At 36.0% G+C, this 14,279-nt stretch overlaps 1 protein-coding gene across 1 annotated transcript in view; it reads right to left on the reverse strand.

Moving 5' to 3' along the window:
* The window catches only part of LOC143908631 (adhesion G protein-coupled receptor E3), a 74,312-nt gene that overhangs the window by 39,510 nt on the left and 20,523 nt on the right, over nt 1-14,279 (reverse strand). The window lies entirely within an intron of this gene.

Below are 14,279 nucleotides of genomic sequence, written 5' to 3' on the forward strand. Positions count from 1 at the left end.
AAATTTGATTATCTCACGGCGGCTTCTTCGTATATAATTATTCGACAAACTTCATTATTATCCGTCCATCTCATCTATCTCAGTCATAACTTTTTGAGTCCAAATTTGAGAAGAAATTATATCTCAACGCTAATTGTATCATCAACACAAACTTGAGAGATAATTAAGAGATTTATCCTGTAGTATTCATTTTAAGTCACCTGTTTTACATGACATATAATATGTATGCGGAAAACAATTTTAATCATTTACATCTGCTTTTAATAATGCGTAAATAATTCGTAAATAAAGGAACATAAAAACTGATGCGAAATGCAGTTACCTATTTTAATAAATATCCCAATTTACTTTTCGTGCAAAAAGATATTATTTAACAAATGTTTTTAATCTCATCACGTGTGAAAATTTATAATGCAATTGGAATATAACTCGATATATTCACCTCGCAATAGCATCGAAAATTGCGCAATAAACGTCTGAGTTCCAGCCGCTAATGCTGATATCTCGAAGGACGACAGCGCCATTAAGGACAACGTCGCTGATAAGCAGCGACATTGCGTCGCGATTTATCAAGGCTCCGACAGCCGCGATCGGAACTTGGGAAAGACTCCGCTTTTTTCATCGAACCTAATGACGTGCGAAAGCTTCTAATCTTAATTTTTAATATTCGACCTAAAAACCATCAATCGTATATTGCGAAACGCCATTAATATATAAAAAATGTAATCATATTTAGATATATAGACTATCTTGGCTAAGTTAAATTTTAAACTTTACACCAGTCAAATTTCCGTTAGAGCAAAGATACTTTCGCTTAACCGGTACTTACCACCCATGAGACTAATAACTAGTAACCTAATTTTCGTTTTTATTATTATTTATCTTATTATCACACTTCCGAATCTAATTTATACTGGGAATGGAAAAAGCACCAAGTCTTCGTCGGAGGCAACTTCGAGAAACTAAGCCGGACTTACAAGTTATCCAACAACTTCGCGCCCAAAATTTCCCGATCCGTTCTACCCCTGAGAAAAGGGCAAGACCTCTCTTACGTCGTGGATCAACTTGCGCGAAACTTTCCTGCCCCCGTCTAATGTTTTTCTAATTATGTACTTGCCTCGGGCTTGATACATGAACGTTCGTGTTTATCTAAGACAAACTTGATAAAAGTGCAATAACATACTCAAATATTTGCTTATCAAATAATTTCAAGCTCACAGTTCTCATGTCTCCCCTCCTCCCCCCCCCTCTCTCTCTCTCTCTCGCCTTTCTCATGATTTATCGTATTTATGGTTAACTTCAAGACCATGAGAAATATTCGCGAAATCCGAAATTATACGGATATTTTCTGCGAACTTTCATCTCGATGACGACTTTATCAAAAAGCGGCAACGCGAAAGCTAACGAGACAGCTATCGAAGCATTATTGGATATCGATGGTATAGAAGCCACTGTAATCACGTATTCAAGACAGTTTGATCGAATTTTCGATAAAGGATACCAGCAGGCAGAATTCGGCAGATCGTCAATTTGAGTTACTTGGCCTTCGTGAAACTGCCTTTGAACTGAAATGCCAGGTTGTCGATAGAAATCGTCTGCACGCGTCAAATTTCAATTGACAGAGAAGAATTTTCGAGAAGAGGCGGAAAAGAGCGATATAGAATTAAGAAATCATCGAACTTTCAGTCGAAAATTCCAGACAGAGAGACACAGTCCCTTATATCGTATACCTTCTTGGAAATGGAATCTATCGTTATTATCTATTACCTATTATTTTTACGATTATATAGCTATATAACTATGTAACATCTTATGACAATTAATATTGGTAAATATTTACCCTTAGCGACGGTTAAAACTTTCTGAAAGTTATTCACACATACACACACACACACAAAAGGGGATAACCTCTATAATATATATAAAGGAGAAAGTCATTGAGGGTGGGTTCGTAAGGATAAATATTTACCTTTATTAACGTAACTTAATAATGCACTTCTTATCGTCTACAATGTCTATATTATTTTAATATTTCTGCAGTCAGTGTCTCGCTCCTTCCATTATTTTATTTCTTCGTCAAAGGTTTGCACCCCAATTTCGTGTGATATAAGACCGATAGTGGAATGTGATGTTGTTTTGACATCTCAGACGGCACTAATGGCGAACAATCGGGGATGCTATAACGTTTTTACCACCGACGGAGATCGTAAAGAGGCAAGTCGTGGGTGAAACTGTCGCGACAACGGCGGCGCTCGACTTGACTTCGAATTTCCGAAGACCAACAGAAAAAACCGATCGTCGTACGAGGAAAGTCCTTTAAGATGATGAGATCCTCTTTCGCTCCCTTTTAGATATAAATCGCACCCGAGGGAGACCCGTTACGGTTCCTTCAAGTTTGTCGACATGAAACTTTCAAGCTTGTTAGCCCGAATCCTTTTACCAGCAAAGCCCGTAACAAAAAAAGCCTAGGTATCTGATCTTAAAAACACGATTTACACGTTAAGAATTGTAAGCATCTTAATTCTTATCACATGAGTATTATATAAGCATCAAAGCGTTTATAAGCATCCCAGAACAGATCGAGTATAATTATTACTTAATCCGATACTTATTGTAGATTTATTGTCTTTATATATATATTGCACGAAGTCTATTAAATTAATTAAATTGTTCAGTTGTCTAGTTGTCTTTAAAAATCTCAATTTTAATTTTAATATTTCCAATTCTGATTTTAGTAAGTGATATTTAACTAATAATTTGGTTAATTTTTATCACTCAAGAGTTACCAAAATCATCTTGAAACTTGGACAGTTTGTGACATTCGGCAGTGTCATTGCGCAGCTGTCGCTCGCTCGTAGATTCCACGGTTCCGTTATTTCGCGTCACTACCAAGACGCGTCGCAAACGAATCAAATTTTACAGAGCGGTTGTTTTTATTACGCGCGTGCGAGACGGATTTGCAATGGAAATCCCGAGGACTCAGTGTTTTAAACGGCGTGACCATCAAAAATCAACTTCTAATTCGACGCATCGAGCATACTTTTCGATCGCAACTCGCGGATGCATGAAATGCGATGCTTTTTCTACAACGAGAAAAACCGTTGGCACATGAATAATAAAGCAATTTTGCCGAGAAAAGTAGAAACAATAGTGATAATTAGATATTTTTATTGAAAAATTTCTAAAATCTAATTTAAATCCAATCCAATTTTCTAAAAAAATCACAGATTCTAGTTTAAAAATCTGTAAAGATAGTAGCATTACATTCATACAATTTTCGTCGAATGAGCATAACAAGCTTTAAAACGTTTGAAAACACGATTTTTTCCTCTCTGCGAGACGAATTCGATAATGATACTATCAAAAACTCGTTGCAATAATGTAAGAAATGATTTATGTAAAAATAGAAAAGATAACTTCCACAACGGTAAGACAACAAAATAAAGTTTTAAATTGTAGCGAGTTAAATCCTTTTCATCAAATCCGCAAAGTGTTAACCATCTATTCAATTTAAATTATAACTTAAACTTTCCGGCTCTCATAAAGAGAATAAAATCCGGCTGCGCCGCTGAATGTTGCATTATTTTTCCAACGGGAAATGCTTGACTACACCACCGGGTGGAAAAGAACGTAGCGCAATCGTTGCTACGATTAAACTTTATTTTCCCGTTGGGTCATTGAAAATTTACGACCGCAGAAAGTTACTCGAAAACGCACGCGCAAATGGTGTGATTTCAGATCTCATAGATTTCGCAAATAGGAACGCATTGCGAGGTTCTCACTTATCTAACGAAGTCCAGTGTACTTTAACGATTACCGATGAAAACCATTTCCTCTGTGGGGAATTAATTTGAAATGGTAAGTTGAAATTTCGCCGTCTCATAACATGGAATTTCTTTAAACTAGAAACGCTACCATTCGAAATATTTATACTGCGATTTCTTGTTAGCCAACTTTTAATTGTGCAGATATATTGGAATTTTGTGCAACAAACATGTAAAAAAGATAACAATTTTATTCTTAATTTGACATACAAGAACCTAAAAAATAACTTTCTTTTCACATAATGCATTTAAATTAGAAAAGTATTCTTAATTTGTCGTATGTTAATTTTTAGCTCATTTTTACGTGCTATTTTTCGAACTAAAAAAGAATAACTATCTAGAAGCATAACAATTGATATAACTAACAACAAAAAAAACAAAAAATAAAAATAGAAATAATGATCTTGCTTAAAAGGGGAATTAATAAAAGAATAAATCATCTCGCGACACATTTTGCACTATTGATAATTGGTTAGACTATTTCGCGACTTCCCGGCCATGAAAATCGCAGTGGATACTTTCAAGATTCCTACGCGTAGTCAGCGCGCGTTATTTCGCGGTACGCTTGTCGAGTTAAGAAGTATAAATTGCGCCCAGCGCACAGGCTTCTCGCCGTTTCCAGTCCGTAAAACATGAGGGAAGCAAGAGCTGCGGAGAGCTTTTGAAATTCAACCCGTCGCGTCGCGTCATCCCCATCTCTTTCGTTCGCATATCACGTTGTCGCTTTATAACCAGCTGACTTTTCATACTTGCCATGAAATCGTATCTCTCTCGTTCTTTCTTCTTGGCTGTTTCACTAGACTCGCACGTATCAATCATCTGAATTTCTAAAGCCAAAACTTGGTCTCGTCAACGGGACGATCGCTAATTTCGCCATCTTCGCATAAACCGCTTTATAATTTAACGGAACTTTAATCTGCCTGTAATTACCAAGTTATTTGAGTCGGCTGTTACCAGCCTCGTGGCAGAAATAATGTCCAATTAAAGAAATGGCGCATCAAGGAAAATATCTGAACATTGTGTTACGCCCGTGCTGAGACGTTCAGTAGATCCGCGAGCAGAAAAAGCGCTGTCCTTTACGACGAACTGGCCGTTGATAAACGGACACTATAATTTGAAATCAAGCCGTTGAGCTGTACAGACGTGTGTTGCGCAAGCCGTGTTGTATTTCTCTATTAATGAAGCGATCTTTACCGTAAAGCCTGTGTGGGCGTTTATTTCGCGAGTGCGCGGATGCAGCACTGAGTTTTTGACTGCTAACTATACACGCGAGAGAACCTTGAATGTATAACAATAGATATATTGTAATATTCTTTTCAAATAAAAAATTTCAACCTATAAAAAAATGTTAAATTAATATTAATATTAGTGTCAGTGCGTAAGAAATAGATCATCTAATTCCCGTTTCTCTCGAAACTTTATTTCATCTTCTTATCGGGAGATGGGATTCGAAAGGATATCCAATATATCCAGAAGCTTGTGTAAAGAACGCAACGCTGCGCTCGAACGAGCTACATACGTACGAGTCGTGATCCGAAAGATAAATATTTTATTTTCGTAGAAGCATACGCTCGCCAATTTTATGACGGCGTGCGTAACGTTTACCGTGACGCTCGTAACAAAGGAAAACTCTCGCGTAGATCAACGTGTATTCGTTTAGTTTACATATTGGGATTACTTTTCGATAAAATCATGTACATGCTAGCGCAAATATTATAATTGCAAAATTTCTTAAAGGTTACGCGTTATTAAAACACAAAGTAAAAAAAAATAATATAAATAAATGCGCGATAATACGATTCGTTAATACAAATCTCATTGAGTTAAAAAAGTTTTTACTTTCTTTTGTGTGAAATTAATTTCGTTGAAAATAAATCTTTTCAAAGTAAAATAACTTTAAATTAAAAATTTACTCGAGTTTTATTTCGTAAAACAATGTTATGCAGTCTACCATTTCTCAAATTTTTTTTCACGTAACTATTTTACATGTCAACATATCGCAGTTGTTAACAATTCCTATCATTATCACGTTGACACTATGCCTCCAGATATCAAGATTCGAATGAAAATCTCGGCCAGGAAAATTCCGATACCTGATAATAACCGAGTCGATAAAGATCTCCTCCACATCGTGGAAGATGCTATAGCAATTCTGAGACAGCGATCGAGGTGACGCTGCAATAAAGATGAAATCTCGAGATTTCATTTTCGTGAATCGTGTCCCAAGATTTCTTCGGCGATGATTATCCAAGCGTCTCGAGATTATCGCATTGTCCGTCGCGTATAAACGTCGACGTCGAAAAACATGATGAGATAGTCGGAGGATTCGAGAAACTAAGTTCCTGTCCGTCAAGTGTCGCGTGTGCTATACCGAGATCTAAATTTATCCGGATAGTAGCGGCACAAAAAAATTACAGTTGTGATCTTAAATATATGTTAGTTATATATACTACGTTCTTTTATTATTGGAAATTGATTATTAAACTAAGGAATTTTTGATAGTACGATAGCATAGCATCTGATTCTCTTAAAAAATTGTATCTGTGACTGATCAATATTACGCTTCATAATTAAATATTAAAGATTTTTATTTTGTAATAATTAGATCATATTAATCATTTATTACCTAAAATTTTTAATATCTGTTTTAATAACAAAAATGTAATTTTATTTTAAATATAATATAATTTATTATAAAAGCAAAAATAGGAAACTGCTTTGATATGTAAAAAATTGTAGCAATTCCATACAAAGTCAAACACGAAAAAAAATATGATTTTAAAGAGCAAAACAAAAGCACGTAAATGTAAATGCAAAAATTGTTATAAAAATATTACAACGATATCAGTTACGGTGCGGTATGTTGTAATTAGAACCCAGCTAACAATAAACGTTGGAATGTAAATTCAGCCGGAATAAAGTTGCAGCTATGCAACGAACAATGCGTGTGTTATAATATAATGCGAGGGACGCAGTTAGAAAGAATCGCGGCTTTTGTCTTCGCTGTCATGTTTTCTCTTTCTTTATTTTTCAAGTTCATTTTCGATGTTGCGATTAATGACCGAGGAAGAAACAAAAAGGCGAGCCTGGCGAAATAAATCTACGAAGCTACAAGTGGTTTCGCGGTAACAATCAAATGAATGCTATTTTGTGACGTGAGAAGGGGAGAATGTCGACAATTCGAAACTTTGTTTCGTGCAATTTGCCGTGCAATTGCATAAATGCAATTTAACGATGTGTATTCCAATTATCTTAACTATTATTTCACATTAAAATAATTTAACCTAAAATAATTCAAAATAATTCAACCGTCATATTTGACAACCTTTAAACTTAAATTTTAATTTAACATTTAGCTTTTTTGAATTTAAAATCGAGCTTTCCTAACTAAAATGACAATTGCGAATTCAGTAGAAAAGAGAAAAAAATCAAAATTTAAAATCGATACTTCCGCTCTTAAGGAAGAGATATACCTACATACAATATTCATAATACTATAATAAACACAGGATCATACTCATTATTATGAAAATTATGTTACAAAGCAAATATTTTATTTTCGCAAAAAGATAGGAGCGAAGTTAAATAGCGTAAATTAACTCGCCGAGGGAAAATGCCGCGACGTTGAATCCTCGTGGCTCTCGAATTCTGACGTAAAATTTTCCTCACGACGATAATCGCGGCCGAACTTCTGATAATTTAATTCAATTATTATCACGACGCTCACCCCCGATGGGCTACACCACGCGGAATCTCGGGACTACCTCCGCTATAATGGACAGAAGCATTTCACGGTTTAACGTCGGCTTCCATTAAATCCGTAATATAATTCCCATGTACCCCGCGTTATCGCTCTCCGCTCTCCGCTATTGCCCCGCTACACGCTTCCTTGTGTGCGTGGGAATGTGTGTGTTTTGTGTATTTGTGTGCTTAGAACTGCAGAATCTTCTCCGTTTACTCAGAAACGTGAGACGAAGAAATGAGCGTTTTTAATGCGCTCGTTATTTGCGCCAGGGCGTGAAACTTCTCTTCTTTCAGTTTTAATATTATATACAAAAAATTTAATAGAGGAAGACTGAGGGAATTGATCTTAAATATCTCTAGAGATTGCTCTTTTTATTAATGTTCTCAAGAAATTTATACAATCTACCGTGGAACTCTCTTTCCGAGTAGTTTTGTTCACGCTTTAAAAGATTTCAGTAGAAGAAGCCAACGCTTGATCAGACATCTCTGCCACAAGACCGTAATTGAGATTATCGAGGTCAGATATATTTATCTTCCATGAAAATTATTTGAAAGTAAAACTTACGTTAGATATACTACCGTAACAAACATACAAATATTCATCATCAAGTGAGCAACTTTTCAGAAAGTTCATAAGAACTACCTCGCGAGCCCGCATTATTTACACAAAGTAACACCATTACTCGGAGTTGTCGCGTTAAAAAACTTATAAGCTACGAACTTCGCGCTGTTTACGTGCTGGAATTCGGGAGCAGCACTCAAGTTTATTTCGTTTCTCGCCACCTCGGCGAAAAATCCCTTTAAGATCTTCGCCACGTTGCAAAAGAACTTGGGTCAACGCGAGTTTAAAAGAAGCCCATCAGCGGCGAACTTTCGTATCGTTTGTCCTTTCTCAAGTGCTGGAATTCCAGGACGCGATCCTGGACCACTAGGGCGATCTTTATCACTGTCATTGCAAAATCCCAGCGAGCTTAAAGAATCCCAAAAGTATTGCGAAGTCAGATCTTTGATGAATGTGCGTTTATTCGAAGTTATATAATCTTATCGATCGTCTATAGCTCTTTAATTTATTGTGATTAAATGTGCGTCACATAACTATTACGTGTGCTATTATTTTTTTTATTCCAGTCATTGTTAACACATTTTTTACGTTATTCTATGAAATAGAAATATATGGAAAGAAAATACAGGGCTGATATATCAAATTTAATACCACCGCAATATAATCCAGAATTAATAACGCGGTACACAGATAAAAATCCCCAATAAGCTCACCTATCAAATATTTACCTTACCTGACGTGCGACGCATTTACAATGTCAAATATTTATTTTCGCCACAAAGAGGGCTTATCATATTTGGTCAAATGGTTCTGCGTTAATTACAGTATCGACTCCCGCCATATACGCAAAAATCATCACGAAATTTCATTCTTTGTCCGCACGAATCAGTATTATATATATATAACTTTTCAATTATATCAATACATTAACTTTTCAATTCTATTGCCTTTGAAAAGAAGTTTACAACCTTGCGATGTTTGAAAAAACATAATAGAAAAATGAAAAGCATTGAATACAGCTAGTATTCAAAGCAATCGCCAGTAAAATTGAAAAGTGCCACTCCAGTCTGTCGAATCTCGAATATCGCGGTTAGTTCATAAGGCGCGGAAGTCCGCGATGGATTGGCAGATCTGTGATTAATTAGGTCAGGAGTCAGTCGGCTTAACAATTCTGCCCGGATGCTGGCAGATATCGAGTGCGCTGCAGAGAGAGCGAAGGGGGAAGAGAAAGAGAGAGAGAGAGAGATAGAGGCCGTTAAAATCTTAGCCAGAAGTTGGAAACGATCGAAGACAGGCGTTTTCAATCGCGAGAATGCCGCTATATATATCGTGTCCTCCCTGGGCGGTCAAACAAGCTTTAAAACTTGGAATCGGCTAAATGGCATCGATATCTAATCTCCGGGAGATTCATGAGGCAGAGCGATTGTGGCGTAAATAATATGATAAGCCATTGATCTTCACGTATAAAACTATTGTATATTGCAGAAGAAGAAAGACGATTGTATGGTCTGACGACTCTGACGAATATAATAATATATAGTTTGAGAAAAATAAATATTTATATAAGGTATGTAATGATTAAAATATTATAATGCCTAAAAAATGCTAAAATTGCATTTTATATCAATCTTAACAGTAATTAATCAATTTACATTAGTTTGATAGCAAATATAAATATCAATGATGGAGGATGAGATTCGACTCTTACGTAACAATTTTTTCCCGGAGCTTAGCGGACAAAAATTATGTTCACACATACGAACTTCCTTCTTTTACGATACAGCAACTTCGTCGCATATGTGGCTATATCAAATAAGGCAAATCGATTCACGAGCCGGGAAACTTATGTTTTGCATAAAAGCTCGAACGCCCCGAGGCGACGACAACTTTCTTCCTCAACGTTCGTCTTCATTAAAGTTCGAACTCGTTTTGAAAGGCGAAACTCGTAAGAAAATTACCTGGGAAGCGGGAAGCATATACTCGTCGGAAAGTGAACTGATCGCGAGCGCTGCGAGCGATTCACCCTGACCCAACTAAGAAACCGCCTTTCGCGGAAATGCATCGTGCAAGATACATTAACCGACTGATGACATTTCGTGACGTGAAGTTAGATCGTATCAAGAGAGAAATAATTTAGGGCCACGGTGAATCACTCTTGTAATGCATTTAACATCCAAGGAGGTATAATTCGTTTATCTCCAGTTGTAGTTTCTGGAAATTATCGACAATTAGTCTTTTATCTCCGTTTTATATTCACACTTTATATTTAAGAGATGCCAAAGCAAAACAGTATATATATTTTCCAAAATTTATGTTACATCAGCTAAAATCTCACACGCACAGGGGTACACTAATCGTATACGGGCCATAAAAATTTTTTTCATTTATTTTTGCGATAATAACCTAAATTCTTATAAAATTAGGAAGACTAAAAAAATGAAACTAAAGTGTATAAGCAAAATAAATAAAATAAAGATGTCTGAATTTCGCTCTTGCACTTTCAATTTATGAATATTTTAGAATTTTTAGACCATATCTCTTTGATATAATAAATCTTTCTCCACGGAAACATTAACAACGGTATCGCGATTTAATAACCAAGGTTTGTGGCATAAACGCAATTAAAATGCAATCCCGGCTCTTGCCAAGACTTCTGAAAAACGCTTCGACCTCGCTCGCGAAGACAAAGAAGAAAGGCAGGTGGAGAAAAACAGAGTGCGTCCTTGACCTTTCATCGATCCGAATGTACATAGATGATAACGAGATAAGCGGGCCCCGTACACACATTCCATTCCTTCCTTCCTTCCTTCCGTGGCACGCGAGAATACGAGAAAGGATTTTATCGATCCTCATGTCGCGCTCGTCGGAGCTCGCTCGTCCGACTTCGCGTTTGTAATGCAGCATGAATTCTAATGGCGTGCCGCAAGTTGCCGCAAGTTGGTGGTATTGCACTATGAATAATTATCGCCCGAGCGCGAGACAATTAATCCGTCAGAACGAGCACGCCGATTCGCGATGACGGCGATAACAATCGATCGTATATGAAACCGACCGTAACACACAACGCCACAAAACGTTAAACACTCCATTTACATACAACACACTTCGGTACAGAATTTATATTTATATTTTACATACAAGAATTTTATTGGTCAATCATGAATACGTTGACGTATTATGACTTCTTAAACGTGCTCTCCGTATATTAATGAAAACTACGACCAGCACACAATAGTGCTGTTCGAAGAATAAACGCGATGATTAAATGCCAAACGATGAAGTGTATAATGAAAAATGTTAAAGAACGTTCAAATTAGTTTCCTGGGAATTGCGGTGTAAAATGTTCAAACCAATCGCGTATCGCAAATAGACGTTGCAAATACTTTATATATAGATAATAAGCTATGTGTCGCAGTGCGATAGCGGACGCAATAAAAACCGCAAAGAATATCCCATTATGAGAGTCGCTTTATAATCTCCTTCGGATATCGCTCCCCGGTGCATTTCAATTAATTAAAGTCAGCTCTATCACGCCCCTCCTTTGTTTGCGCAAAGACGATATGACGATGTATATATCGGCACAAAATGCTTACCGACATTTTCCCTTCCCAATTCTTGGCCTTATATGAGAAAATAAACTATTAAAGAAATTAAAGCCATTTCTTATCGAGAAATGATTTGTCTTTAATTACCATAAGAACTGTCTTGTTACAAATTAAAAAATTCTTTTCTATGTAAAATTACCCAAGATTCTCTCATCGTTTCGTAAAACTCAGATCGTGATGGAAGCATAATAACGCGGTTAAAATTTACGATCATTTCGCGTTTTGTCTCATCGTGGAGCAAAGTTCACGCCGAAATTTTCGGCGGAAATTGGACGGCTTTCATGACGAATCACATAAAATTCATTGCAAATGTGTTGCGGAGTTTCAACAATTCTGCAGTTGTTATCAGCGCGAGTAATAATTTACACCGCGGTAAGTGCACACCCGCGATAACTCTCATAGTAAATCATCGCCTGGCCCGTGTTAGAATTAGCGGCATTCTGTACTTTCGCGTACGGCTTTCAGCTTCGAAACTAAGTTCCTCTATAATTAAGCGGGGAAATGATGTCGCGCGTGACGCACAGTAACAATGCAATTATGATAACTTTTGTCTGTTCGCGAGCGATTTTACGCGTGTCGCTTAATTCGCTCACCGCGAAAGCTTCAAACGCGACGAATGATAAATCCCGCGGTAATAAAGTAATAAGCTCGCGAGAACGAATTACTGCGCTAATCACACTGTGTACGTGTTATGAATTTAATTCCATTTGCGAGAAAATTATAAGATAAATGAGATACATGTAATAATATATATCTCATTTAAAAAATAAAATTGTTATATATTTATATCGGTTTCATATAACATTTATATATTATATTATATTGTATTCTTTGATGTTCCTTATATTTTTAGTACGCTAAAACGCTTAAATCAAATTAACAGAATATCTAATATCGTTTTTCAGAAATTGCATTTTTTTTTATTATTACGATGACCGGAGAAGTGTGCTGCAGAACGTATGCCGCAGAACGTGTGCTTTTTAGATTTTTAGCCGGGGCAAGTTCAGCCCTATGCGATACGTTGCATATATGATATAACATGGCACGTTTCGCCAGTCTGGTTCGCAGTGTGCAACCAAATTTCCGTGGCGAAATTCCAAAGTCCGTTCACCATGCATATATAAGCATACGTATCGACAAGCTTGCAGAAGATAACCGTTACCAAAACCTTCTTTCGGAACCCTTCGTCGCTTAGTTAGTCCACGATATTATTATTCGGAACATTCGAGCTCATAAATTTACGTACGATGACCGCGAGATAATCTAGCCAACTTTTTTCGATTCCTAATGGATCGTCTTCGATAATTGAAATAGATCTTTCGGTCGATTACCTTAATTGGAGGTATAGTTACATCGACAGCCTTGGTTAATTAATTTCGGCAATATCGCATCTTCCCTTAGCTTAAGTCATAACTGCTAATTGCATAGCAATGATACAAAGCAGTGATACAAAGGACAACAATTTCAATTTGATGTCAAGCTATTTGTGCATAATGAAAATCTCGAGTTTTAGTAATTATAAATTTTAGATAAACATTTACATATTGCTAATTAGAATAAAGATTTCTCAAAGGTTTTGAATATTAAAGTTTGAAATGTATATATACTTAGTTGAGAAATTAATTTCAAGATTAAATACAGAATATAATTCTTAAATTATAAATTATATAACTTAAACTTAGAGCATAATTTTTTGTTACTTTATTTTTAAAATGTATTTTTTATTATTTAAAATTAAATAAAATTAAATTAAATATAGAAAATCCTTTTTTATCCGCTTCAATATCTCGGTAAATTATAGCTTTTTTATTGAATATTAAGAAGGAAGACACACAGTTCATTAAACCATTATTGGCTCATAAATAGCCAAATAGCCGTTTATCTCACATTTTAATTAGCAGCGAAACATATTAAAAAATATGTAGATAAACTAAACTCAAAGGCAAATACAAAATAATTGTTTAATAAGTCGCGACATAATTTATGTTGCTCGTAATTTTTCTTCATAAACGAAACGCATCGTACGTTACATCTTCGGAGAACATTAAACAACCTTTCAGAACTTCGCCCGCGTCGCGTCTTTGATTTCCTGAAAGAAACGAGATTCGATCCAATCGATCGATCACTTTTCAATGGAGCTCTACGACGGAGACGTCCTTGGAGTCACAAAGTGTCTCGCAATTGAATTAACTGGATGGAAACGTCTAGGATATGGTACTATGTGTGTGTGTGTTTGTGTGTGTATATCACGATATATATATTCTTCTCTCTCCTTCTCACAATTAATATTCCGATTTAGCAAGCTATTCCGAGTAGGTACTTACCAATGCAATTTTGACAGCAATTTTGACTAATAGCGAGTTCGGTTGGACGCACCAGTGCGCACTCAGTGCACATTAGAACTGTTGTACACTGATTTAATCTCTAATATTTAAAGTCAAATGCAAATATTTCGACTAATAAAATGCCTAATACATATCTTACCAAATAGTACAATATAAAAAATATTGAGGATTTCGTGACTTAATCCATTTATATTAAACA

This window comes from Temnothorax americanus, unplaced genomic scaffold (genome assembly GCF_048541705.1).
Source record: "Temnothorax americanus isolate GAGA-0224 unplaced genomic scaffold, ASM4854170v1 Scaffold11, whole genome shotgun sequence".
In the NCBI taxonomy this organism is placed as follows: Eukaryota; Metazoa; Arthropoda; class Insecta; order Hymenoptera; family Formicidae; genus Temnothorax; species Temnothorax americanus.